The following is a 19,674-nucleotide window of genomic DNA, read 5'->3' on the forward strand; positions in this document are numbered from 1 at the left end:
GATAGTTTACTCTCATCATTTCCAGCTACTGTTTCTGTAGAGGGTTGAAATCCTCATAGAATCTGAAATCACTGGAAGCTCATAGGAAGTAGGAGCAGACACCAAGGAGGTAAGGGTACTGCAGGTATGCTGAGCTGGATCCGGCTGAAAGCACCAGGTACAACCACATGATAGGAAAAGGAGAGGAACAGGTTGGAGGGTGGATGACTTCAAGATTCTATATGTTAAGATGAGGCCTTGAGCTATGTGAGACACAGTGTTAGATTCATCTCTCCAATCAGATCATGTGCTTCTTTAGTAAGAAGCCATGTCAGAAAACTCTTTACTATCCTTCAAAGTACTTGGCATGGTATTCAATATGGCAAATGCTTGTTATCAGAATGATCAATAGTAGGCAATAGTTTCTGATTCAACTCATCTGAAATACGAGTTCATTTTTATACATAGGTGAAAAAAAATAAAACCTGACTTTTCTGACTTTCCTTTTTTATCAGTCATAGGGCTTGAACTCTGGGCACTGTCCCTGAGCTTATCAGCTCCAGGCTACTGCCCTACCCCTTGAGCCATGGGGCCACTTCTAGTTTTCTGGTGGTTAATTGGACATAAGATTCTCACGGACTCTCATGGCTGGGCTGGCTTTGAACCACGATCCTCAGATCTCAGCCTTCTGAGTAGGTTTATAGGCATGAGCCACCATGCTAAGCAGACTCTCCTTTTTGACCCTCCTCATGGTTATCCCTGAAGTGGGTGGGGGGGAGGGGTCAGATCTAGGAAGCACAAGTAATTAACTCCTGGGTTAACAAATTTCTTCCCTTGAGTCTTATCTTTTGATGTTGTACCAAATCACTTAGAGGATGCTTTTGCAACATTTCAAATAGAACCTTCCTTTCTGAATTATTACAATCAGCGCCTGAAGTGTTTAATTCTTCAAATAAAAAACTCAAAAAACATTGTCTCCACTTTTCACTCATGTGAAAAGTGACTGCTCTCCTCTGTCAGTTCCCAGGGAGGTGGAACATTTGAGACAAGCTCTGGGCACAGAAGTATAGAAACTATGAGAACCTTAAATAAGGCACTCCAGGACAGAACATTCTGCTTCATTAAAAATGCCCATCTCTTTTCATCTACCATGCTCAGCTGGATCCATCTGGCTTTCTGAACCTGTGTGCTATACAACTTGTGGATGCTTGCCATTAGTCTAAGACATTTGAGACTAATATGGCTAGATGTCTACCTCAAAGTACTGTGACACTGTTTTTTCCATAGCTTCTCCAATAACCTCCTTTTTACCTTCCTTCCTCCCTCCCTCTTTCTTTCCTTCCTTTCTTCCTTGCATTTTTTCCTCCCTCCCTCCCATGCTTCCCTCCCTCTCTCCCACCCTTTTTTTAATACCTGCCCACCCTTTTTTTAATACCTGCCCTGGGGCTTGGACTCTAGATCTAGGCACTGTACCTGAACGTTTGTGCTCCACAGCTCAACATTCGGGTTTTTTGAAGACAAGAGTCTCACAGGATTTCCTTCTCGGGCTGAGTTTGAACTGCAATCCTCCCAAGTAGCTAGGATGAGAGCATAAGCCAGCAGTGCCCAGCAATACCTGTTTATTTCTCCTTTCTCCTCTTCTTCCTACAGCAGTCAGGTTGTTCTTCCACAGACCCAAACACATTACAAATTTCCATAACTTAAATTTCTCCAGTGGCTTCCCAGCATCATCAAATTTAGAATACTGACCAAGGTTTTGAGTATACAAATTCTTATCATTTTTCTTTTACATACATATGTGTCTTCATCTGCCCTCACACCCTTATTATTTACTATTCTAGTCACAGTGTTCATTTTTCTGTTCCTAGCACACAGCATGTTTATTCCTCTTCACCTTACTCTCTACAGGGTTAGCTCTTTTTAATTTCATTCATAGCCTTGCCCAAACAAGCCTGTCACATTCTCTTTGTAGAACTTATCTCTAATCATAATTGAATTATTTACCTATGTATTGTTCATTTTATTTATTTATGACCTTTCTTTCCTAGGAGACTGTAAGTTCTGTGAGAAAAACCATTTGCTTGCTTTGGTAGCTGTTGTATCCCTCAGTATCTAGAACAAGAACTGGTAACCAGTAGGCACTAAGTACGTATTTGTTAAGTCTATGGAGCAAATGAGTAAGAAAAAGAAAGAGTGGAATAGAAATTTATTCGGCACACTTCATGCTCTTAAAGCTACACCTCCCACTTTGCTGTGTCAGCAATGGGGCATAAAGTATCCAGGTCCTAATGAGTGCCCAAATAATACTGGTATAGTTCATTATTTTCCATTTAGCTATTATTACATATACTTATCTTCCTCATAGGGAGACCTAAAGAAAGGGGATGAATAGAATGACTAAGGCACTAAAAGCTCACAGGCATTGTTCAAGAATTTGTAATAAAATGTAGCAAAGCTTTTTTTTTTTTTCCCAGTCCTGGGGTTTGAGCTCAGGGTCTGAGCACTGTCCTTGGACTTTCTCAAGGCTAGAGCTCTACCACTTGAGCCTCAGCACCACTTCTGGCTTTTTTCTATATATGTGGTACTGCGGAATGGAACCCGGGTCTTCATCCATGCTAGGCAAGCACTCTACCACTAGGCCAAACTCCCACCCCCAATGTGGCAAAGCTTTAAAGGGTTATGTGAAAGTAATTCTCACCAAGACATTGGAGGCTAAAGGAGGAGTGTTATAGAAAGCTGCTCAGAGGTTAAATTTATTTCCTTCTAACTTTATTCTAGAATGGCTTCTAACCCATGATAAGAGAAGGACCACCTCTTTCCTCCTCAGTATTGGACCATGAAGCCACCTCCTTCTGGGATGCAACCCTCTGGCTGCTTCCACCAACACTAAAGTTTCATTTTATCACACATTCACTAGTAATTTGAAATCTTGGACCTGCCGCTTTATAACAGTATTTTACAACCCCACCTCAAACATGGTAAAATTCAGAGCTTGGTTATATTTATAAAACACATAGAATATGAAGTACACAGTTCAGGAGCAGATCTGGGCATTCCTGATTTAATTCTCCAGCAGAATTACAAGAAGCTATTTCTGTTATTCCAGTTAGAGCTCAGAAGGGCTGAGGGCATGTTCAAGGTCATTCTTTTGGCGAGACTCGTGGTCAAACTAAACTGTCCACCCCAGGAAAGCTCTCTGGCTCACTCCAATGTCTTCTCTAGTCCTGTCTTCTAATTAATTCTTTCAGAGACATTTACTGATCCTTCGAAATAATTTTCAACCTCGCTATTTAACTGATACTGAAGTATCTAGTGTCATCAGGAAATTGTCTTTGCAAAGGTGCTATTTTCCAAAGGTTAAATTGCATTTTTTTTCCCACTAATCCTGGGGCTTAAGCTCAGGGCCTGAGCACTGTCTTTGGGTTTTTTCTCAAGGCTAGAACCTTACCCCTTGAGCCATAGCACCACTTCTGGCTTTTTCTAGCAAGGAAGCAAACCCGAATCTTCCTGCATGCTAGGCAAGAACTCTTACCACTAGGCCAAACTCCTGAAGGTTTAACTGCATTTTAAAATTTATAATCCCAGCACATTATCTGGTATCAACAGTAATAACATCTATTTTCCTTTGAATAAATGTCACCAAAACATTATTCAGTTAAATTCATTCCTAATGTTCTAGCCACTGAAGGATAAGTGAGAGGGTAAAAGACATACAAAGGGTCCAAAAAGTTCTGGTTTTGCTATAACTTAGAGACTACAAGCAAGTTGCTCAGTCTGCTCTGAGTGTCAAAGTCCTATTCATAAAGGGAAGTGACACTTTCATACTACTCAGCACTATCACAAAATTGATGACTATAATCACTTAACTCAGTGCCTATTCCCAATAAATCTTTATTTCTTGCCTTTATTCCTTTTACCTCATTGAGAAATCCATGTAACTAGTAGAATCATTTCTGAGCTGCAAGACCAAATATGACTGATTATGGAGGAAAGTCTAGAGTCACCTTGCTTACAAAGAAGCCTTCTTGCCTCATGACTACACACAAGTTAATAGGGATAGAACCATGTGTTGTAGTCATGCTAAAAAAAATCACTCTCACATGAGAAATTATAGTTCTATGGAAGTTTTTGTTTGTTACTCACAAGGCCATATTTAAGCCAGTAACAGTCTTTGGGAACTGTGGCCTCCCCTCCCCCTTTCTCCCCCCTCCCCATCCCCAGGGGAGAGAAAAACTCATTGAGAAGGTGTGGCTGTCTGGATTCCTTTCAGGGTAAACACCACCAAGATGAGCATCTGTAAAGCCTGAAGCATGGGATGTTGTGACACTTGGTGAACAACTTCTGACGTACTCCATTATGCAACAAGGAGATTTGCAGGAGCATAACCACACAGTTCCCCTGGGTGTGCAGCCAGTGTGTTCCGCAAATGATTAAATGTAAAATAAACAAGAGCCAACTGTGAATTATGAAGTTGTAATTCCACTAAGGGGGGGTTCCAGTGATGTCATAAACCACTAGAGCAAAGTTCATGTCACCAGAGGATCCCAGATGGGCTTAGAGGCCTGAAACTTGGTAGTGGTCTCTGCCACAGACGTGGCTTTGGGAGAGCCTTTGGCCTCTGGCTTAAGCCTCATTTCTCTACTTTGTTTCCTTGATGACTTCCTCTGAGCTTGGTAAAATCATACTCATCTCAATTGTCTAAATGCAGTTTCTTCTACTCAATCCACTTGTGTATCAGGTAAGATAGGCTGACAAATGAGACATTTGAATAGTAAACAATGATTACATATACTTCATTAGAAAATCAAAGCCTGATGCTTATTAGAATATCCATTTGCAACAAAAGCCATGGAGAATACACTGAAGGGGGATATTTTAAATATAATCTTAGTATGTGTTAAGGCCCATGCCCACTAATGAAATAAATTCAGCAGTCATTAATATTAAATCAGAGAAAGTGAAATTTCACAGAAAAGCATCTTAAAACAAGGATATATTAAAACTAGGATTTATCAGATTATATAGAAAATACATAATCAGGAAAAAAATACATAATCAAATTTTAAAACACTAGCAAAATTATACTTCATCAGTCATCTGTAAGTCAGGAAGTACTTTATAAAAGAAGAAATCAAAGGAGAGTGATGGAAAGGAAGAAGAAAAAGAACAAGGAGGAGGAAGAGGAAGAAGGAGAAAGGTAGAGAAAAGAAAAGCCAAAGCACAAGAAGAATGAGGAGGAGGGGAAGGAAGGAAGGAAGGAAGGAAGGAAGGAAGGAAGGAAGGAAGGAAGGAAGGGAGGGAGGGAGGGAGGGAGGGAGGGAGGGAGGGAGGGAGGGAGGGAGGGAGGGAGGGAGGGAGATAAAGAAAGAAAGGAAAGAAAGGGGGAGAGAGAAAGAAAGAAGGAAAGAAAGAAAAAGAAAGAAAGAAAGAATAAATACAGTAACTAGCCAACTCTGATGGTGTATGCTCATAATCCCAGCTACTTGGGAGGTAGAGGCAAGAATATTGCAAGTGTGAAGCCAACCCAGAAAAAAATAATCAATGAAGTATCTTAACAAAACAATTTTTAAAGGTGAAAATATAGCTTAAGAGATGACACTTGCCTAACATGTACAAGGCCCTTGGTTTAATCGTGAGTACCAAAAATGAAAGAGAGAGACTGAGAAAAGAAGAGGTAGAGGCAAAAAGTAAAAGCACTGAGGATAGTAGAAAAGAAGGAGAGGTGAAGGGAAGAAAGGGAGGAGGGAAGGAAGGGAGGAGAGAAGGAGGAATAGAAAGAGAAGAAAGGAAAGAAAGGGGAAGGAAGAAAATATGTGTTGTAGTTTAACTCCCTAAATGTGGCACGCTTTCATTTGAAAACTTATACATAAAACTAGACTGCCGATACTAGTAACCAGGTAATGACCAATTTTAAATGCATGCTTCTCCTAGAATAAGTGCTGAGATAGCCATCAATTAAAATTAGATTTAGTATTTGACACCCCTCAATTGTTTCCTCAAGTTGGTTGTCCTGCTCTCATGCGAAGAGCTTTCCGGGCTTTGTGAACAGTGTTGAACTGGGCTCTTGTGATTGCCACATGTGCACCTTTCATTCTGACTTGTTTCTTCATTTGCTCATGTATTCAGTAAGTGTGTGCAAGCCACCCAGGATAGGAAAAGCACCATGGCAAGTGTTTTGATGTATGAACCATTGGCCTCTCTGTCTTTTATCTCCAAAAATGTGTGCACCCTATTGGAGAACTAAGACTAACACTTAGGAAGGGGATGATTAATTAAACATAAAGAACCTAATCAACCACATTGCCTTTACAGGAAATGTGATGACTCCAAATCAGTCATTGTGGGAAAAAGTGAGGTGGGGCAGTGTTTCCATCATTTGTGAAGTTTGAAATTCATCTGTGCTATGCAACATGAGTGAGTGTGGGGTGGTTTTGATTTCCATGGTCTGGGTGTAGCCCTAGAATCTGTTTTTTTAGACACTTCAGCTCATTCTGATGCCAGTGAGCCAGTTACAGGGAAAAATGAATTGGGTATGGAGAAGACAGAGAAGAAACAAATAAAGCAAACAAAAGCCAAAGGGAAAATTTCCCACATACGAAAACAGTAATCCAGAATCACCTATATTCTGAAGTATAGACACTGAACAACATGCTCGAGACAGCATTTTTAGCAAACACACATCAACACTTTTCTGCCAGAACTGCTATTTTCAATAGAGTTGTGCTCCTGGCTTCTGCCTAGCACTCGTGACTGTTCAGGGATGACCTGACTTACACCCGTGTAAGTCACACTGTAGGCTGTCTATTCAGAGAACTAGCACTCTAGCCTTGGTATAAACTGTCCTTAATGTCTCACCCACAATGACTCGTTTTCTCCACATGTGTCACAGCTGTTAGAGTTCAGGTTTACTGCCTAAGAATGCCAGGCAGACATAGTTATTATTGGTTTGGCAGAAAGAAGGAAAGAGAGAGAAAGAGAGAGAGAGGGAGGGGCGGGGGAAGAAGGAATCCTAGATTCTTCATAATATAACATGCAGTCTTCTACGTATATCAAATATCAAAGCATAATATATGAAAACAGGTCACATGAAACCAGTCATGCAATATAAGTTAGAGAAAGAATGGTAACCTTATGTATAATCACACATAACATGATAACTTAAAGCACCACAGCGATCTCAGTGGAGTTACGAGTGTAATGTTGGATGCATTACACTACACACAGAATGTCCTGTGGCCAATCTCCTGGAAATGTACTGATTATGTCAGGGCTGAGCTACAAAGTCTTGATACATCTAAGTAGGCATTGTATTATCTTCATAGGTTTCAGAAGCTGAAAAAAGGAGGGAATTTATCTTCTCTATCCTGGATGACTGAAGCAAATGGGAATAGATAAAGTTGATGCCATCCGACGTACCAAAGGATCATTTTTTACTATTTCGTAGAGGAAGGGCAATGTGAAAAGGATGACTCTAACCAGGGAGAATTTTAAGCCTAACTACAGTGTTTGCCTCACACTTTTGGTGAAGGCTTATGAATGTCACCAAAAGTCACAAGGCATCAGTTCCTAACTGTAGATTAAAAACACGTGTGTACTTAGTCACTCAAAAAACAGCAATCTGAAAGAGTGAGACTTTTTGGAGTACAATAGTATCGCAATTTCAGTAGCTTTAAATGTGAAACTACATTGAATATATATATATATATATGCCTGTAATAAAAAATGCTTGTCAGAGATTTTGTGAAACAATTCAAAAAAGCAAGTATTTATATGTGTGCCTGCAGTGGGAAGGGTAGTGGGTACTGGGCAGGCACCTTGTTTCCATTATCTCTTTATTACAAGCAACAAACCTGTGTTACAGGTTTTTAGTATAATAGGTAATTAATGTGCAGTGTTTATAAATGATTGTAGTAAGTCTCAGAGAGTTACCTCAAGCTAATGAGGGACAATAATTTAACACAAAATTCCCTAGATCCAAAATAAAATAACTGGCAATAATCCCTAATGTTCCTAAATACAAATTAAAGACCTGTGTGTGTGTGTGTGTGTGTGTGTGTGCATATGTATGTGTGTATGTGTGTGTGTGTGTGCACACTAGGGTGGTGGTTTGAATCTAAAGCTTAATTCACTGTACAACTTAATACAACTGTACAACTTAATACACTGTATAACTGACCTACATGCCCAGTCTCAAAAATGTCTCATTTTAGGGGGACATGGAATAAAACTAATGAAATACATTCTTAATTTGGATCTTTACTCCATAATTCACAAAATCCATAATTCACAAAATTCTTCAGCTTTTCCCTTAGGATGTGATCAAAGTTTGTTCATATATATATATATATACATATCTTTTATTCCAAGAGTTTTCATAAGTACCATTTCATGTTGGCCTATATTTCCATGAAGAAGGTAGGCATGGGCATGGCAGCTGCGTGCCCACTCCACAGTGAAGAATTTGAGGATGGTTAATTTAGAAGCATTTGTGCAGTGTAACAATATATTGTGAAGTGGCATGCTAGACCATCTACTTTCTAAACTCACCTTGTCTCATTAGATGGTCAGGAATATGGGAAAAAAATTGATGGACATCAAAAGTGGAAGGATTCAATTTTTAAAAATTCAAAGAGAAGAGTTATTCAAGTCATTTTATAGTGGTCTACTAAAATTTGCTAAGCCACAATTTTCTTATGTATTCATGAAAACAAGTATGCTAGCTTTATCTGCTTCTGGCTTCCTGAAATATAATAATGCTTGTATATGTTAAGTTTAAGAAATAGTTTCACATTTTACCTTACTCTGCCTTTCATATTGTTAATGGTGTTAATACTTCATAACAAAGTAAGCGGTCAGTTTCTGCTGAAAAGAATTAAATCACGCAGTGCTTTATTTATTTAAAATTATTGTGTTTTAAAATCTACCACAACATACACTAAATTTCCTGGTTCTTTGATAGACAGGGAGGGTCTGTCAAGTGGAGAAGAAACAGATGAATGGAGAGAGGAATAGTGGTCAAATCCTATCATAATATTCAGTGTACGCCTGTGAAAATGGAGACAGGTAATTTGAGGAGAAAGGTAGTACTGGGAGAGATGGGGAGAAATGATGAAAAGAATGACATTGATTAAGATGCACTGTACTCATAAATTAACACATTGAATTGAAACTCTTCCTGTAGCTACCTAAAGATAACTTTAATAAAAGCAAATAAAAAGATACATGTCCTTAAAGATAATCCTTGATCTTTAAAACAGAAAATCTCAAATAGCATAGAAAGTAGACACTAATTTCAAGAAAGAGAAAAAGGGAAGGGGGAAAACAAGGGAGAGAGGAGACAAACATTTAAATAGTTAACTCGTGCTCCATATATTCTGAGCAAAAATGATCACACTCGGAAAAATCTTTGTCCCTAAGGGGAGTGAAGTACAGACTGCTGCAATAATCAAGCCTGCAGTGATATTAATTTCTGTTTCTCTTGTCAGAAGGGATTCGGTCTCTAAAATATGTCTAGCAAAACTGCAGATTTCAGCTCTATGATTAATGAAGTAAATTACATTTTATTTCTTAAATGTGTTGAGGATTCGTCCTGTGGTCTTCTCCCCCGATCTTGAGGATTACTGCTGTGAAAGAGCACATCTGGTTATGGGCAAGGAGCTCTCTGGGTGGCTCTCTTCCTTTCCTCCCTTAGAAAAGAGGCCCCAGTAGGGAACAACAGAAATTTTTATTGGGCAAGTGTGGTTCTTTTTTAATTCTCAAAAGTGATGATTACTCTCTCCCTTGCCCATGAGAAAAGAGAAAGGTTGATTATTGAGATACATTAAATTCATCATTTAAAATTTTTTGTTTGATGTGACTTCCTATTACTTGTAAACTATTTTGTATTCATAGAGTAACTTTGTAAATTCCATCTTTCCTAAGAATGATTCTTAAATTGACCCTGTAAAATAATGATCTGAACAAAAGGCGCATGGTATCCTTAATATGTGGCTATTAAATCCAAAGAGTACAAGAGCGAGGACTCAATATCTGCATACCCAATGCTATGGGCATGGTAATGGAAATATAAACATAACTATATAGACATAAAAACCTATGACTCTATAGACATAATGTTTTATTTCATAAATTAATATATTTCTATGATATACAAACCCTTAGCCTAATTTTGATTAAGTTCTAAATACTAACTCCCAGTGATTGTAAATAAAGATTCCCTTCTTGAACACTTGTTTGTTAAACTTGTCATTTAAAATATGATGTAAAAATCAACGTTAATAAATTCTTTAATAAAAAATAATGATCTGAATCTCTCATAAGGTGGTAATTACCATCTTAATTAAAAGTTTGTATTGGAAAAACTATATTACCTTTGATTTTTTTTAATTATCCCCCCCCACAAGTGTTTCTTCCTCTATTAAAATACATTCCCGTGTCCTGGGATGCGCTGCTATTCTATCTTAATTATCATTTGAGGAGTGTACCTCCTACAGAAATAAAGAATGCTTTTCTCCTTTTTCTCTACTACAGTACATATGAGCCTTAAGACATTTTGGTAAACAATAAATTCAAGATCCAAGGATGGGCAAATACAGATTATTTTTCAATCCCTTCCTTGTGCCATTTAGTGAACCCATTCTTCCCAAGTTATCTGACCATTTAATGACTGGCACTTCTCTAAACGAGTTCTAGAAGCCTGAGTTAGGGGCTATCCAGGCTCCCAATTTCAAAAGAAGTACAGGCTTATCTAGAGAAGGCCCCCTGCTAGAACAAGCTGGAAAAGAAAAAGAAACTGTTTACTCTCAAATCCTTAGGACAGCGGGAGGATGCTGGGAATTCTTCACTGTGAGGCCTGGCATACATAATCCTATGGAAAACCTATGTTTGCTGTTTATGTGTTTATTTGTTTAACTTTTCTGATGAGAACAAGTGGGACAAATGTTTATATATTTTCTTAGTGTAGGGGAAACACGATATCCTAAATGGGATTAAAAATTCCTCCACTGATTAAAGAAAGATCAGTAATCAAGGATGTTAATACCATGTAACCCGAAATCATGTAAAAATCAAAAAGAAAATATTGTAACACCAAAATAATAACCCCTGAGTGGTGAAATAGGGCAACTTGACTTTCCTATTTTAATTTTTAGTATAAATTCCATATTCTTCTAAAATTGGTATATGTTATAATTCGGTATTATTCTCGTAATTTGCAAAATTACTTGCAGCGAGGTAATGCAAAAGACACTAAAACTGTAGTGTACCAAAATTATCAATTGAACTTACTTTCTTACACCGTGGAGTAGTAGAGTTTATGGACATATTTCCCTACTTTAAAAAAAGTCTCTAGTCTTACGAAAATTATCAAGACAATTAACAGTCACAAAATATTTAGCAAAATAGGTGAAATGCAGAGGAGTGACTTTTTCTAGAGTATCAAGGAAGAAGGCGGTTTGTGGAAAGGTTTTCTTGGAAGTAGACAATCAAAGATCTTACAAGAAGATGCCATGGGAAAGAACCTTGAAAGGAGGCATAGATAGGCTTGCCATAAAGACTCAGGGAGAGGACTTTCCAAATGAGAAGTCGGAGGAGCAGAAATGAGACTAAGTGTATGGGGGGAAATATACCAGCTTAACTAGGAGGTAAGGGAAATAAATCCCACCTGCACTTGTCTGTATTTTGAGAGAGAGAGAGAGAGAGAGAGAGAGAGAGAGAGAGAGAGAGAGAGAGAGAGAGAGAGAGAGAGAGAGAGGCAGACACAGAGAGAGACACACATAGACACAGAGACAGAGAGAATGGAAGTGGGAGGTTGTCAGAATAAGAATGGAAGATTGGACTCTAAAGACTGATCAATACAAAAATAAATTCATATTTATATGAAAAAAAGAAAATCAATTGTGAGTTCTAAAGAGGTGAGCTAAACTATGTATTTATGGAAGAAGTGAATCTATATAATTCAACCATGTGAGAAGCATGTGTTAAGGATGTATTACATTCTCCCCTACACACTGGGGAAGAAAAACATGGGTGCTGGGAATTAGGGATGAGGTAAACAAGGGGAGGTAAGAGAGAGTCAAGGATTGGTTTGAAATGTCTAGTTTTGCACCCACATGTAGTTCTGTAGGAAAATGGGGAAATCTGTAAGAGAATTTGTTTGGGGAGAGGCAGCTCATTAGTTGACTTTTTATTGTTTCTGAGATTGGAGCCCTTTGTGACATTCAAATGTAAATGTCAATTAGGAAAGTCAAATATATTTAAAGAGTTACAGCTCTGGTTGGCGGGGGAGGTCTTAAAGCTACAGGATCACTAGACTATAGATGATTCTCCAAATTGTGGGTCTAAACTGTATCCCTAAGCAAAGAGCATAAAGTGGGAAGGGAAGGGTAACGTGACTAGTATTTCAGCAAAATTAGAAAGACATTGGACTAAAGATGAGGGGTTCATTCTATGACTTAGTAAGTGCTAATGAATTAGGGGACAGCTGGACAGTTGTTCGGTGACATATAATAATCCAGATCAGAATTTACGAGAGTGGCACTAGAAGGAAATGGAGAGAAAAGCCAAAATGGAAGTAGCTGGTGTTACCACCCAATCTGGATTAATAACAACATATAAAAAAGAATTAAGTGCAGAGATTAAGATCCAGTACCTTTTTCAAAGTTTGAACTTTTTATGTCTATATGTACAGTGAGTTACCTGAAAAAGTAGCCAAATGATAACCCAATCTACTAAACCACAATTGCCCAATTCCCAAGAAGTCTCTAACTGGACTATCATAAAACGAATTTAGAAGAGAGGAAAAACAGATGTAGATATCTGCTAACTAATGTATCATTGATTTCAGCAGGCCTTTTCTTTTTGGAAGATTCTAGAAAACAATATTTAAGGGCTTTTTTAAGCCCCAGTTTCCTCTTTGCGAGCCCACAGATCTTACACAGATGTTGGGACAGAAGATGTAGAATGGAGAAAAGAGATAGTAGATCAAGAAGACAGGAGTCTGAAACGGTGATTCCTTTAGCACCCAGGCCCAAGCCAATTCTACCAAGCCTTTCGTAAAATAACACTGCATTTGTGTGGGGAAAAAAGTGCATGGGAGCTTGGGAAAATATGGTGCTCTGATTGTTCCTGAAGTGCTTTATACTTTTCCCATAACCAAGCTGATTGACCTTAACACATTCTGGCTCAAATTTTGATTGAGTTCAAAGACATCGAAGAAGTTGTACATCTGAGACTCTGAAAGTATTTGTCCCTCATACACATGTTTGGAGAACACTAATCTGTTTTTATGCTTATTTATAAGTTCTACCACCTTCCAGCACTATGAGGTCCTTTAAAATATAACAACATGACTGATAAGAAATTTAGTGAATGGAGTGAAGGTTCTTATTTTCTGACAAATGTTAGCGGGAAAGCAATTTCCCTTACAGTTCTGGCCTCCTGCTTCAGCTTCCCCAGCTCAGATTATCCTCAGAAGTATATATAACCATCACCTATGCAAAGACTATGTTGGCTGAGCTAGAGTGTTGTTCCCAGTGAAGAAGAGAAGGAAAAGGTGCTCTGAAATGTCTGAAAATGTCATCTGCTGCCTGTGAAACTTGTGCCTATACAGAGCGGATCACTACAGTTCAAGAGTGAAATTTGGAAATAAAAGTTGTTTAGACGCTCAAGTTGCTAGCTCACACAAGATTTGGGGGACTCTTGCTGTGTTTCCCTTGGGGGAAAAGGAACACCCTAACTCCAGGACAGACCTCCAGGGTACCAGATATTCTGCCCAATGGGAAGGTACTAGGTACTGGGCGAACTCCTGCGGCAGCTGTCTCTCAGGTCTGCTCTTCTATTCCCAATCATCTCAAGGTCCAAAGTAAAAGAATCACACCCCTGGGGCCGGGAGTTTGGCCTAGTGGTTAAAGTGCTTGCCTAGCCTAGCATGCACAAAGACCCGGGTTCGATTCCTTGGTACCACATACATACAAAAAAGCTGGAAGTGGTGCTGAGGCTCAAGTGGTAGAGCTCTAGCCTTGAGAAAGTCTAAGGACAGTGCTCAGGCCCTGAGCTCAAACCCAGGACTGGCAAAAAAAAAAAAAGAATCACACCCTCATCCACAAGGCCAAAACCCCTCTGTTTCTCCAGTAAATGCATGTGCCCGTTTTAGCACTTATGGGCTCCGGGGACAGTGTTCTTGTCCCTTTTCCCGTGGCGGCCTCTTGCTCACCCTGGAATGCAGGCCACCCTCACTTCAAAGGGGGAGGCAAAGAGAACAGGGGTCTTCTATCAGCCAGCAGCCTCTCTGCTTCTATCAAAACGCAAGGTATGTCCACACAGTCTCAGAGGTGTCTTCACCCTCTTCACATCTTGCCTGTCTCTGGTCTCTCTTGAGTCCAGAGGCATATGAAGGGCTGTTTGTCCAGAATCCAGCCTGGGAGGAGTGCGCCCCCTGTAGGAAGGAGTAAGAAGGGCGCATCTGGCGAGGCTAGTGGCTCATCTCCCTCTCAGAAAGTGGAAACTGGGTGAAGTCTTTGACTTCGTTAAAGTCAAAAGAATTGGGGTTGTGTTTTAAAAGTTAAGAATTTGCATCGAATTAACCTCTCTTCTACCTCTTTCATATACACACAGTTTCCTGCAAAAAAAAAAATGAGACTTCAAAAATAACCAAAATAAACGCCTGGTGCTCACAGTCGGTGCAAACTCCCTTTCTGAGTTCCAGTGTAGTATATCCTGGCCAGTTAACAAAATGTCCCATCCCTTGCAAATAATTCCATGAAAGCAAGCAAAAATCGGAATAGAGCCTATTCTGACACAGCGCTGAGCATTCAATGTCCAAAGACTGTTCTCTGATCAGAACTCCGGCCTTATCCGTGTGGCCTGGGGTTAGGATTTTGCCCTCCAGCTCTCCTGAAAACGTCACTTGGGCATCTAATTTTTTTTAACTTTCATAAAATTGCCTTAACCACCATTTGTGCAAACGCACATGTGCTAAAAGCAGCTATCGCCTCTTCCATCAGCTTCTCGGGTATTGTTCTATTAAGTGGTTGCAGAGCCAGCGAAACTTCGGTAATTTGCAAAGTCTTCAACTAAAATGGAAGGACGGCGATCTCGTTGGCCTGACTACTTCCTTGAAGCTGTCACACTCCATTAGACAAATGATGGGGAATGTCCAGGGAGATTCACGTCGAGGGAGAGAGAACTCGGCGCGTGTGAAAAAACAAACGCGCTCACCTGCAAACGACAGCCGGGCCTCTGACTTTTCTCGGCAACATTATCTCCCCACACTTACAGGCTTACCAAGAAACAGCATTCAGAGAAAAATAAAGGAGGTTGTGGTCATTTGTGGATCTTTTATGACTGCACGGGAGTGTTAGTTTTTAATTGAGTGCTGTTAGGCTGCTCACCGAGGCATTTGCTTTTTCCTCTTAAGAATCCAAATTCTTGGTAGATACACACCAAGACCATTGATACATATACGTGTTATCTTGTTGATATATTCATTCTTTTATCTTGTGGGTGGGTGGAGGAGGATAAAAGTTGACAAAAATCGTGAAGAATTGGACAGTCAGTGGCCAACTGAATTTTCGTGTTTTGCACTCAGGTGGTTCTATAAACGTTTGGGTTGGAAAAGGACACTGGGAATTGAAGGCTTATCCAAATATTTATTATTACTCTTATTATTATTTTGCAAATGTCTTGTCTCTGACTCTGAGAAACACCTAGAAGGCCCCTTTCATTAGTTACAAAGACTTAAAGCGAGGATGCTGATAGTTGTATCCCCGTATTTTACCTTTTTCGTTGAGGGAGGGTATTCTTCCATCCCGCCGCCCTCCCCCCAAGAGAAAAAAGAAAACTTCTCTTCTACCACCTTCCTCTCCTTTCGAAATAAATGACCCAAAAGACTTAGCTACTTACTTTCTACAAATACTCTCCTGATCTTAAAATGTTCCTCGCCTGGCTTCTGTGAAGCCGGGAATTGTACGCACGCGGAGGTCACAGTTCGTGAGCCTAGGAGATCACAGACTGGAACGTATGCAATAACCGGGTACCCTGCAAGCCCTGGGACTTGGAGGAGGGTTCTCCGCCCGGGGGCTTGAGAAGGTCTGCTCTGGAGGCAGTCCCCCGCTAATGGAAAGAGCTGGTAAACCGTCTAGGAAAATAACTTGGGGTGGGGGGTATGTCTTTTGAAATAAATCGATGCTCCTGAGTGAAACTAAGTTGTCAAATGATTGCAAAGGGATCGTGGGTCCCCCCGCCACGCCCAGTGCAAAATTCAGATCAGGGGTGCGTGGACTGGCAAGGCATCACCACCGCTTTTGAAAGCACTCTTCGCTGTGGGCGTGGAGGGGCGGCGGGGAGCGGGGAGGCTGACAGCGTGCTGGTTTATTGATGATTTATTCACTTGGGTTGTAAAATCTAAACGGAGGGCCCCGAGGAAACGAAGGCGCAGTGGGGACCCGCTGGAGCCACAGAAGCGCCCAGGACGCCGCGCGAGTCTCGGGCCTGAGTGTGCCAGCGTCCAAGCCCGAGGAGACGCGCCCGTCCGTCCGGGGTCGGGGCACACATTCGCCTTGAAATGGTCGGCGGGGCCCGAGATCTAGGGCTTTCTAAGAGTTAGTGGAAAAAAATAATCTGCAACCCCAGGGGGTACTGACAGAGCCCGGTCCCCGAAACCTTCACTCCCAAAGTTCGCTTCGCCCCCCGGGGGGGGGAGGGAATGGAATCGCCAGATGGCCCCTCTCTCCAAAAGTGTGGGGGAAGCAGGCCCCTAGGACAACCCAGCCTCCATCACCCGCACACCCGGCGACCCTGCCCTGATTCCAAATTTCAAACCTCTACCCTTCTGGAAAGAGCCCGTGAGAGTGCGTGGCTGCACGGTCTCCTCCTCGAATGCTAAGCACGGGCGCACGGCTTCCACTCCACAGTGCTATCTTGGTGTAGGAGTGGGGGGTTGGAGGGGGGGGAGATGGCACCTAAGTCCTTCCCCGCGCCGCGTGGATGGCAAATGCGGATACTTGGGGGTTGTGATATTACTCTGCCGCAAACTCCACTTGGGAAGAGCCCTTGAGAGGTTCCGGATCTCCTGGGTATTTTTTTCTTCTTTTTTTCTGGCGAGTTGTTACAGGAGCTGGACCTGCCAGATCCTTGCTGGTGGACCGGCCCGGCGTCCTCGCCGCCGCCTTTCCACCTCTCCCTTTGTGACAAATCGATTTCCTCCCGCAACGCTGTTCTGCATTTGCGTCCCGCCGAGGCCCGGGGCCCAGCTGTGCGCGGCGCACGCTTAGCACCGGCTGGTGAATGCCTGTGTACGCGCGCTGTCTAATTGACTTTCCGTCTACCTTTTTATGAGTACATGTGTTTCCAACAAAAGGTCTTATTAGGACAATCTGGTTCCACTAATTTAGAGGTTGGGAAAGAACGTGGGAGACCGGCGCGCTTTTTTTTTTTAAGAGTTTGCAGAAGTTGAGATTAAGAAATGAGAGGGATGCACTCGTTACTTCCCCCCTACCTCACCCCCCAAGTAAGTCTGCCTGTTTTTATAACCAGCTCCCCCTTTTCTCTCTGGCGATCCATCACTCCCATTAAGACATCAGGTATCCACAATAGCCATTTGGTAGCCATCAGGTAGTCACAATAGCCAGTGAAGAAGGAGGAGGAGGAGGAGGAGAAGAAGAAATAGAAGTTGTTGTTGTTGTTTAAGAAATATGCTGAACTGGACAACAAATGGGGGAAGAAATCCTCTCATAGAAAGGAAAATGGAGTGAATACCATCCAAGATGAGGAAGGGTGAATGGGATGTTGGTTGGTAGGGCTTTGGGAAGGTCAGTAAAAAGCCCTCAGTTCGGATCATACTTAGTTCCTCTTTGCTATATTCGATTAGGCTGTCCATCCAAAGTTCTCTGAATTAAGAATCAAATAGTGCAAACTGAACCAAATTGCTAATTTCCTTAGAAGAAGAAAACACAGAAAGGACAGGAATTTGGACAGTTTCTCTATACCTGGAAAAACCAAAGGCATCAATACATTGTTCCACCTCTCTGAAGGAAATGATCTTTTCCCTTGCCCCTGAGGAATCTCAGCAGAGTGCTACCAGCTGCAGACTCCTGGCGTAGCTTTGAGATTACTTTAGACTCCTGAGTTCCTTGCACCCTGCATCCAGGCTCCCCTCTATCCCAAGAAGAGTCACACTGTCCACTGCAATCTGCAGGCCCAGTCTTGATTGTTAGGTAGCTCCTAACTAAATCTAAGAGCTAAGAATGGAGGATGGGGCATCTCTCTGGCCCCGGATTGACTTAACACATTTATCAGGTTCACTATTCTTCTCTGGCAGAAGAGCCATAGCTCTCCTTGGCATCCCCATATGAAGTAAAGCTTGCCACCTTGTGTATGTGTATTTTCTGAGGTGACCACTTTCCTCTCCCCAGCTCCCTCTGCCGTGGGCAGGCTCCACCAGAAACTACAAGTTGACCATCCTCCACAGGGTATCCTCTCTCCAGATGCCTCTGGAGCCTCACCGTCTTCCTTTCCACAGAACCATATTTCTTAGTAGAAAATGGAGTCAAGTATTACACAGGCAAGTTCCCAGAGTGCTGGCCCATTCTCCCAGGACAAAAGATCCCAACTCTGTCTCCAACTTCTACTTGTCCAGTCTAAAAATACCCCTAGGGATGACACGGTGCTTGATAAGCCACAATAGTGCCAGGCCTGAGTTACAGAGAAGTCAGTTCCAATTCCCAGTGACCCCTTGTTATCTTCAAAATGGCTTTATAGTCAACAGTTGGTTCTCTGGCCAATTCCACTAATATAAGGCCATGACAAATCCCTATCTCACTCCTTCTGGGATTTGCTTGAAAAAAAAAATAATACCACAAACAACCATTGCTTTCTGCAGTGGCTGGTGAAGTGCAGCCCATAGCTGGGCTTCGAGCTTACTGGGGCCATTAGATCTGTTTCTTAGCCTCTGGCCTTCTCTTGGGGCCAAGCAACACTGTCCCATTTCTCCTACCTCAACCTACCCATACTGGGGTTCTAAATACTACTCTGCCTATTTATTGTACGTACGTTTTATTTTCTTTAATAAAGTGCTTTAAAATAATGGTACTAACTGAACGACACATTTTGTAGAACTAAAAAGTGCCTTTCCAAACAATTCTTGCTGCTGACATGAGTGGTAGAAGAAGCAACCCTCACCAAACCAAATGTCACTGTTAGTAGCCTTTGACTAGAGTTTGGGGACACTGGCACTGCATTCCTCAGAGTTGGCAGTTTCATAACTGAAAGACTTAGATAGCTCTCCGACAAGTGTGTATATTATGCGTTGGCCTCAGGTCACTTCTGGCTAAAATCATTCAAGGGCTTCCTGGATCAATCTAGAAAACTAGGGTTAACAGTGGAGGCCTCTGAGCTACTGAGGGCCTCTCCTAGGACCTGGTTGAGGGGGCCAGCTTGTCTCCCACCTCTCTTTCAGGGATCTTTTTGCAGCTGTTTTCTGAGTTCAGAAACAGCTTGTTTTGAATATATTTGGGTTTTTTTTTAAGTCTGTGAAACTTGAGTGTAATAAACCATCAGAAGCAAATCATGGTATGGAAGTGATCATTTTACTTCCAGCAAGGTTCAGACCCTCAGCCCCCACCCCCACCGTGTGTGTGTGTGTGTGTGTGTGTGTGTGTGTGTGTGTGTGTGTGTGTGTGTGTAGACTTGTCACCTGGG

General features: G+C 41.5%; 1 protein-coding gene across 3 annotated transcripts in view; it reads right to left on the bottom strand.

Annotated features, from left to right (window-relative positions):
• The window catches only part of Prrx1 (paired related homeobox 1), a 72,832-nt gene that overhangs the window by 51,916 nt on the left and 1,242 nt on the right, over positions 1 to 19,674 (bottom strand). The gene's annotated exons all lie outside the window — the stretch shown is intronic.

This window comes from Megascapheus bottae, chromosome 10, assembly GCF_031878675.1.
Source record: "Megascapheus bottae isolate mThoBot1 chromosome 10, mThoBot2.hap1, whole genome shotgun sequence".
NCBI lineage: Eukaryota > Metazoa > Chordata > Mammalia > Rodentia > Geomyidae > Megascapheus > Megascapheus bottae.